Here is an 8398-nt window from a genome sequence, read left to right on the forward strand (position 1 = left end):
CAAATCAGGCATCTGCCCTGCTGTGGCCTGACCCCCTCCCTACTTGGGTCTTTGAGCTGGGCTCTGGAAGGGGAGGAAAGGTTGAACTGGCTTTGCCATTTATTAGCTGTTTGAGCTTGGGCAAGTCACTTAACCTCTCTAATGTCTTCATCTATAAAATGAGGATGACAATTATACCACCACATAGCACTGTTGTGAGCAATGAGTTAAATTATGCAAAGGGCATAGATGGTGCCTGGTACAGAGTAAGCCAATTCAACACGTGTTAGCTCTCAGACCCTTATATAGGCCTTGTAGTCCTCCAGACAGGTTTATCCAGGGCCCTTCTGAGTTCATTGTGGAACTCTCCTCTCTTGCCGGTGGGCGACTGTGTGGGATGTCCTAAGAGATGTGTAAAGCAGAGTTTGTATTTTGTTTTGTTTCACGTAATGCTTGTATCTGGATAGCCCGTCACATGCTTCTCTATACCTCTCTGTGTCTGTGCCCCACTGCAGTGTTCTGCTGATACACATTAGATTAAAAATAAACACCAAGATCCTCATAGTCAAATATTGACTAATAAATTATGTAAAGACATTTTAAAGAATTAAGCAAATAAGAGTCTAGATTTTCATTAGAAATTATTAATTTTCACCCAGTTCTCTTAGGACAGATCATCTGCAATCTATTGCAAATTCACTTGTAAGGGTGCACTGGGCTGGATCATGGGATTGTCCTTTAAAAAAATATTATGGGCTTCCCTGGTGGCGCAGTGGTTGAGAGTCCGCCTGCCGATGCAGGGGACTCGGGTTCGTGCCCTGGTCCGGGAAGCTCCCACATGCCGCGGAGCGGCTGGGCCCATGAGCCATGGCCGCTGAGCCTGCGCGTCCGGAGCCTGTGCTCTGCGGCGGGAGAGGCCACAACGGTGAGAGGCCCGCGTACCGCACAAAAAAAAAAAAAAAAAAAAAAAGTATTATACATTCTTCCTGTCTTCTTTTCCTTTTCTTTTTTTGCTTTATATCTTTATTAAGGCAAAGAGACACAATTTTTCTTTTGCTATCCTTTACCTCTTTTTCTTTGCACTTTATGTTAGATAGAGTTTTTATATGATTATTATTTTCCTGTAATGATTTGAAAGCTACAGATTATATTTCTAGTCTTTCAGTGGTTACCTTCAAATTTTTAGCATATGGATTTAACTATACATTTTTCTAACAAATTCTAAAATTCTTCCTTATCTCTCTCTTTTCCCTTTCAAGAATTTGAAGATGTTCTAGCTATGCATTGAATACCACCCCCTGCCCATCTTTTTATTGTTGGCTTCAGTTTGGCTTGAGAAAAATAAACGTTTTATTATGGCAGATTTCAACCATACACAATAATGAGGAGAATAGTGTACCTATCACCCAGTTTCAATAATGATCTGCATTTTGCCAATCTTGTTTCACCTGTAATTCCTCACTTCTCCCCTCCCCAACACATTTTAGAGCAAATCTAAGACATCGAGCCATTTCATCCATACACACTTTAGTATGAAAAAACAGATGAAAAACGTAACTACAGTAACAATAGACACACCGGAAAAGTAAGAGCAGTCCTTCATATCGTGTAGTACCCAGGCTGTATTCAGATTTCCCTGACTTTATCAAACATGTCCAATAGTAAATTGGTTTGTCCAAATCTGGCTCTACAAAGGCCCATCTCTTGCATTTGATTGACAAGTCTTTTCTTAGCATTAGTAGTTCTTCTGTTTTCTTGTTTTTTTTTTTTTTTCATGTATTAGAATTTTGGTTTGTAAAGTTCTTTTGTGGGTGGTTTTTCCTCTTTCTTTGAGCTCACTCATCCTTGCCTGGTGTTTCTGTGCTTGCCTGCCCCAGGACACCCAGTTAAGAACCAGGTTTTTCCTTGGCAGCTAAGAGCCATGTCGTTCCTGGGGATACCATTGACCCAGTTGGCTAGCAGGTGGCTTGCCCAAGGAATTCTTCACAAGGCAACATCTTTGGTCTTTTACCTTCCGGAAAAAGCCATAGATAGCTCCTTGGGGTGGTCAAATGTAGCTTTATTCTGTGTAACTGCGTAAATGGGGACACTCCCCCTCTATCCCTAGCTTTACGTGGTTGGGTGGCTTTGATCACCTCCTCGCATGGGGCACTTTTATTCCTTTTTAATCCACGTGGACTGAAACCCCAGAGGCCTCTGCTGGTTTCCAGACCAGAGCCCAGCTGGCTCGTAGCCTCAGCCACGAGCACGAGCATTCCCTGCACGGTGTTCCCCAGGCACAGTGACCATGTTTTGAGCACAGCTATGTCTTTCCCATCTACATGCTTTTATAAAACAATACCAAGTTGCTTGGAAGTCCGCTCACGTGATGTTCCACCTTAGGGAACATCAGGTACTGGGAGATCTTTTTTACTCATTCATTCATTCATTCAACAAATGATTATTGAATGCCCACCAGGTGCCAAGCATTGTGCTTCTCTTCCTGTAACTCCTCCTGGCTTCTGCCTCTCCACGAAGCTGCAAGCGCTTCTGTGCTCCTTGGCCTCAGGGAGGTTGGTCTTTCAAAGCCTGGGCAGATACTGCCTGCAGTCACTGACCTTCCTGAATTCTGTTCTCCTAGAGTTTGAGCGCCTTTAGGAGATTCTACTAGGAGTCCCGGAGAGGAGAGGGGATCGTATTTGCAGGAGAAAGAGTAGAGGAAATTTGGGGAAACAGAAAAGAGATGGGGTCTGTGGATCCTAGCATCAGTGAGGACCCATCCCCCAAGTCATTGGCAAGACTTCAAAGGAAATGGGTTGTGTGTTTCACCGGGGGAGGCTGGATGCAGGCCCCAGGTTTCCAGTCTCAGCATAGATTCCTATGCCCCGTCCATGACACAGAAGCAGAGAGCCACCCAGAATCCACGGGACCACTATGGGCTTAGACAGTGAGGGTCTTAGAGGCAACCACTTCCAGTAGGTTCCATGTGAAAGTAACCAGAGTGAAAAAATCTCAACTGGTTATAGTTCTTAAACACAGACAAGACAGAGCAGCCAGAAAAGAGCCAGAGGGGGCTTCCCTGGTGGCGCAGTGGTTGAGAGTCTGCCTGCCGATGCAGGGGACACGGGTTCGTGCCCCAGTCTGGGAAGATCCCACATGCCACGGAGCGGCTGGGCCCGTGAGCCATGGCCACTGGGCCTGCGCGTCCAGAGCCTGTGCTCCTCAACGGGAGAGGCCACAACAGTGAGAGGCCCGAGTACCGCAAAAAAAAAAAAAAAAAGAAAAGAAAAGAGCCAGAGGAAGAGCATCGTAGGCAGAGGGAACAGCCATTGCCAAGCTCTTGAGTCAGGAAAGAACTTGTAATGGAGGAACAGAAAGGAGGCCAGCATGGCTGGGATGTAATGGACAAGGAGAAGGGTACCCGGTAGTGATGAAATGCCTCACCTTAAGGCGGCACTTGCTCTCAGGTTCACGGCTCCCTGCCTCAGCCTAGTCCAGGCCTGGAGAAGGCCAGATCACTTAGAGCCTGGTAATAAGTTATTTTAATACATTGGGGAGCCATTAAAGGATTTTATGCGGTGGAGAGAATGATGTGATTAGGTTCACCTTTTGACAGATCACTCTGGTAACTTGTTATGGGAGAGCTTCAAGACAATCCCACAAAAGGGGACTGAGGACCATGGCCCTGTCATTACCAAGTCTTAATATTCATTTTTCCTCCTGTCCCTCAGACCCCATTGTGGCAACAGGCTCTGATGTGTGGTGGTGCTTGGGCCTGGGGAAGAGAGATCTGGCTTTGGAGGTGGGTGTGTAAACATCTAAAAAGTCACGTCAGGTAAGGATCCCTGGCAGGAGCTTGGGGGCTGAGATGAGGACAGGCCTGAGCCCCGCAGCTCACGGGCCAGACTCCCCCGCAATCCCAAACCCCATCTGAGTTCCTGTTACTCTGGCCCTTTAAGAAAGGAGCTAGAACTCAGGCTAGCCTGAGGCTATGGTCTCCTGGGAACCAAAGGACAACAAAGGCATCAGAGATTTGGGGGATAAGGACAGATGCCAATCTGGTAGAGCAGGACTGGGGGTGGATTTCTCATTTCTTTCTTCCTCCGGCCTGCCATCACCTCTTCCAGCCCTGGCTCTTCTCCACACATTCTTGCTTACAGGAGTTTCTTAGTTGATTCTCTTGAATTTTTAGGTGAAAAAAGAAAATCAAATATTCTGCAAACAGTGATACTTTGGTCTCATCAAATTTCCAAACTTTCCAGTTTTTCTTTCATTCTTTCACCAAGTTGCTTTGGTGCTTGCATCTGCAAGCCACTTGAATTTTTTCTTTGTATTCTACCTATATAGAGTTTTTTTTTTTCAATGCCCAGAGAAAATAATTTTACCACCATCTGTATCAGGCATCTAGCTATCTAGCTATCTATTTCTGGAATTCAGTAAACTAATCTGTAGATTCACATTTTTCTTTGTTTCAAAAAAATTTTGTTGCATTTTTTTTTTCTGTTCCAATAGCTTTGTTTCCTTCCTCAGGTGTATTAATTAACCATGTGTTGGATCTCCAATGCAGATTTCTGTATTTATATTTTCTGTAACTGTTTTAATCTCTCTGGTTTTTCTTGGAACTCCATGTAGTTTTGTGTAGCGTTTTCTATGTCTGAGACTGGCTTTTAAGTCACAAAAGACTTCTTACAGTTATTTAGATTTTAAGTTATATTAGTTTATGAAAGTAACATTGAAATATCTAGTTTTCATTAAGTTTTAAAATTTAATGTATAAATATTGTAATGTTATTAATGTATCTAATATACTTTATAGAAAATGAAAACAACTTTGATTAACTCAAAATGACAGAACAAATTTATTTCTCTTATACATCTGGTTCCAGTTTTACTCATATTTATGAAGTTATTAAACATTTAATTTGCATTTTATAAATCTGATATATTTGATTTTCCATTTTCATTAGTTGCAAATATCTCTTTAAATTTTTATTTTTTTGGCCACGCCACGTGGCTTGCGGGATCTTAATTCCCTGACCAGGGATTGAACCCAGGCCACGGCAGTGAAAGGACCGAGTCCTAACCACTGGACTGCCAGGGAATTCCCTAATTACAAATGCTTATTGAGCAGGTTGTAGAGTCACCTGCAATTATAAGAAATAATACAGGGAGATCCCATGTACCCTTTATCTAGTTTCATTCAATGGCAACAATTATTGTACAATATCACAACCAGAGTACTGACATTGATAAAATCTACCTATCTTATTCATATTTTCTCAATTTTACTTATACTGGTGTGTGTGTATTTAGTTATATATAACGGTATTATATGTGTAGGTTCTCATGTCCAACACCACAGTCAAGATGTAGAACACAAGGATTCCTCTTACAGTTCTTTTTAGTTACACTCATCTCCCTCCCACCTCCTCTCCCCTCTTCACCTTTTGTTCCCCACTTCAACTGCTAATTTGTTCTCTGTTTCTAAAATTGTGTCATTTCAAAAAGTTTATATAAATGAAATAGACTAAGTAACATTTTAGGATTGGATTTATTTTTCTTTTTTTTTTTTTTGCGGTACGCGGGCCTCTCACTGTTGTGGCCTCTCCCGTTGAGGAGCACAGGCTCCGGATGCGCAGGCTCAGCGGCCATGGCTCACGGGCCCAGCCGCTCCGCGGCACGTGGGATCTTCCCATACCAGAGCACGAACCCGTGTCCCCTGCATCGGCAGGCGGACTCTCAACCACTGTGCCACCAGGGAAGCCGTAAATTGAATATTCTTAAACTTAACCTTAAACATGGAGAGAACAGTTGGCTAGCTCATGCAAGCTGAGGTTACTGGTAGACAGTTTAATACCTGTAATACCATCTCAGGTTGCTTAGAGTGAGGAGATGTGAGATTGGGACCTAGACTCCAGAGCTGTGGGTGACCCCGGTGATCCTACCCATAGCAAGGAAAGGCGCACTGGATGGTAATTTAGGGTCATTATGGTAGCAGGGGACTCTAGGTCCTTCCCTTCAGATGGGACTGTTTGCAACCCCCTGTCCCCTGCGTGCAGTCCTTTCATCATCACTCAATCATTCCTCCTGTTTCAGGTAAAACTACAGCACACACATAGCATGCGTTTCTAACTGATTGGATTCGTCTAGTTTGTTTAATGCCTGACTTCTGTGTCTGGCTGTTGGCCACAGCATCAATTTTCATGACATTCTAAAGATGGAAGATCTTAGTCAGGGGGTGTTCAGGAGCATGGACGTGACAGTCAGGCTACATCTGGATTAGAGTGAGTTCCAACTCTGCACGTAGTAGCTGGTTCCTTGGCTAAACCTCAGGTTATTCCCCTGCAATAAGGGTAACAATCTCCATCTGAAGGGGCTGCTGCAAAAATTAAATTCATGCCGTTTTTATGGCAAACTTTGTGTAAAGAGTAGTTATCTTCATTTTCATAAGGCTTTACTCTTTGTCACTGATTCGTTTTCAACTTTGTTGACTCCAGTGTTTGCTGCTTCTGTGATGAACATGATTGCCTCTTTTATGTCTTTCTATCCCTCTGACAGTTCACTTTTATGTCATTGTTGGTTTATCCATTGTGACATGGAAATCAGGCTTTCTTTGATTTCCCTGGGAATGTGAAGTAGTTATTAACTGAAATTTCTTCTCTTTTCTCAAGAGAACTTTCCAATATACCCTTATCCTCTTTTTCCTATTATGCTTTCTTTGTTGTTGTTTGTTTTTGCTGTAGAAATTCTGCATATCCTGCTGCTTTTTGTTCTGTTTGTTTATCTCTGACTGGGACCCATTCAACACTCACCTGGTATTTGTCCCCAAAGCGTGTGGGTGGATGTGCCTTGATTTCCTTCCCCATTTATCTTGGCATCTCTTGGTAACCTCCACCCACAAGTGGAGGCCTTCGTGCTGATACTTTTTTTTCTGTTCAGCCTCCAAGTTATCTGAAGAGGGTATGGTGGAAACTGGGTTCATGGGCAGCTTTCCTCTGACAGCTTTGTTTCCGAGTCTCTCTGAATGTGCTGAAGTCCTCTCTCACGGCCCAGCTCTCAAGGCTTTTGTCCTGGGTTTTTGGTTGGTTCCTTCATTTTGGGGAGAGATGGCCACTCTGCTGAGAAAGTTGGGCCTTTGTTTTCTAAGTAGAAGCATATCCTTCCAGGTCATGTGTGGTCCATAGCTGCTCGGTGGTCTTGCCTCTCAGCCTCACCCTAACCCTAACCGCCCATCATGGAAGCCTGGTCAGATAAATGGTACCATTGTGTGCCCCCTCAGCGTTCTCTCAGGCCTAATTCCACTTCAGTTATGCCAGTGTGGAGTGTGGGTGGGGCTGGTGGAGTCAGAATCCAAATGGGTGTCCCTATTCTTCCTGCTGCCTTTTGCCCTCTACACCCCCAGGGGCCGGATGCCCCTCCAGGCCAGAGGCTGGGGCAGGGGACCTGTTAGGCCTTCAGAATCTCTTCTTACAACCAGGGCTGAAAAGGAGACTCATGACTCACCTCCCTGAGTTCTCTTTGCACTTGGTGTTGTCTTTATTCTAGATCCTTTTTATTCTTTTTTGTTTTGTTTTGTTTTTTGCAGTACGCAGGCCTCTCACTGCTGTGGCCTCTCCCGTTGCGGAGCACAGGCTCCGGACGCACAGGCCCAGCGGCCATGGCTCACGGGCCCAGCCGCTCCGCGGCATGTGGGATCTTCCCGGACCGGGGCACGAACCCGCATCCCCTGCATCGGCAGGCGGACTCTCAACCACTGCGCCACCAGGGAAGCCCAAGATCCTTTTTATTCTTGAAAAACTATCCAGAAAGATAGTTTTTGTAAATGTGATATAATACCACCATCTTTTTAAAGAAATACTCTGGAAAAAACTGTAAGAGAGCAAAATGCATCTTAATTTTTCTTCATTTTTCTGTTCCCAGCTTTTCCGACCTGGCCTTTTGAGGGACACTCTCCCTGTGGCCTTGCCCATAGCCTACTTCAGGGCCCACTCAGACTGTCCACCCCTGTACTAAAACCTGGGTCTTCAATGCTGTTAACTCAGGGGCCCGCTTGATTCAGGATGATAAAAGGCTTACATTTCAGCAGCTTTCAGGGTAGAGGAGGATTTCAACCCTGGTCTCCTAGATTATAACAGCCCATCCTACACTGTCTGATGGGAAGTATTTCAAATCCTATTTAAGTGGTGGGTGCTGGAGTCATTTTTAGATGTAGCAAGGTAGTATAATTTGATGGCCTGCAAATCACCATTCTAGTGTCTACCCCGCCCTGTTACCCAAAGGCTAGTACACCTTGTCAGTGACCCTTTGGTGTGAGTTGGACCTCTTTGCAGGTTCCATAAATAAGGGTCAAGGAAGGGCAGCGGTGGTCAAAGGGTGATGAAATTCTTGGTGTCCAGAAACTTCCTATTTATTCCTCTTTTACGTTCCTAGGGAGGGGAACA

Source organism: Pseudorca crassidens, chromosome 7 (genome assembly GCF_039906515.1).
Source record: "Pseudorca crassidens isolate mPseCra1 chromosome 7, mPseCra1.hap1, whole genome shotgun sequence".
NCBI lineage: Eukaryota > Metazoa > Chordata > Mammalia > Artiodactyla > Delphinidae > Pseudorca > Pseudorca crassidens.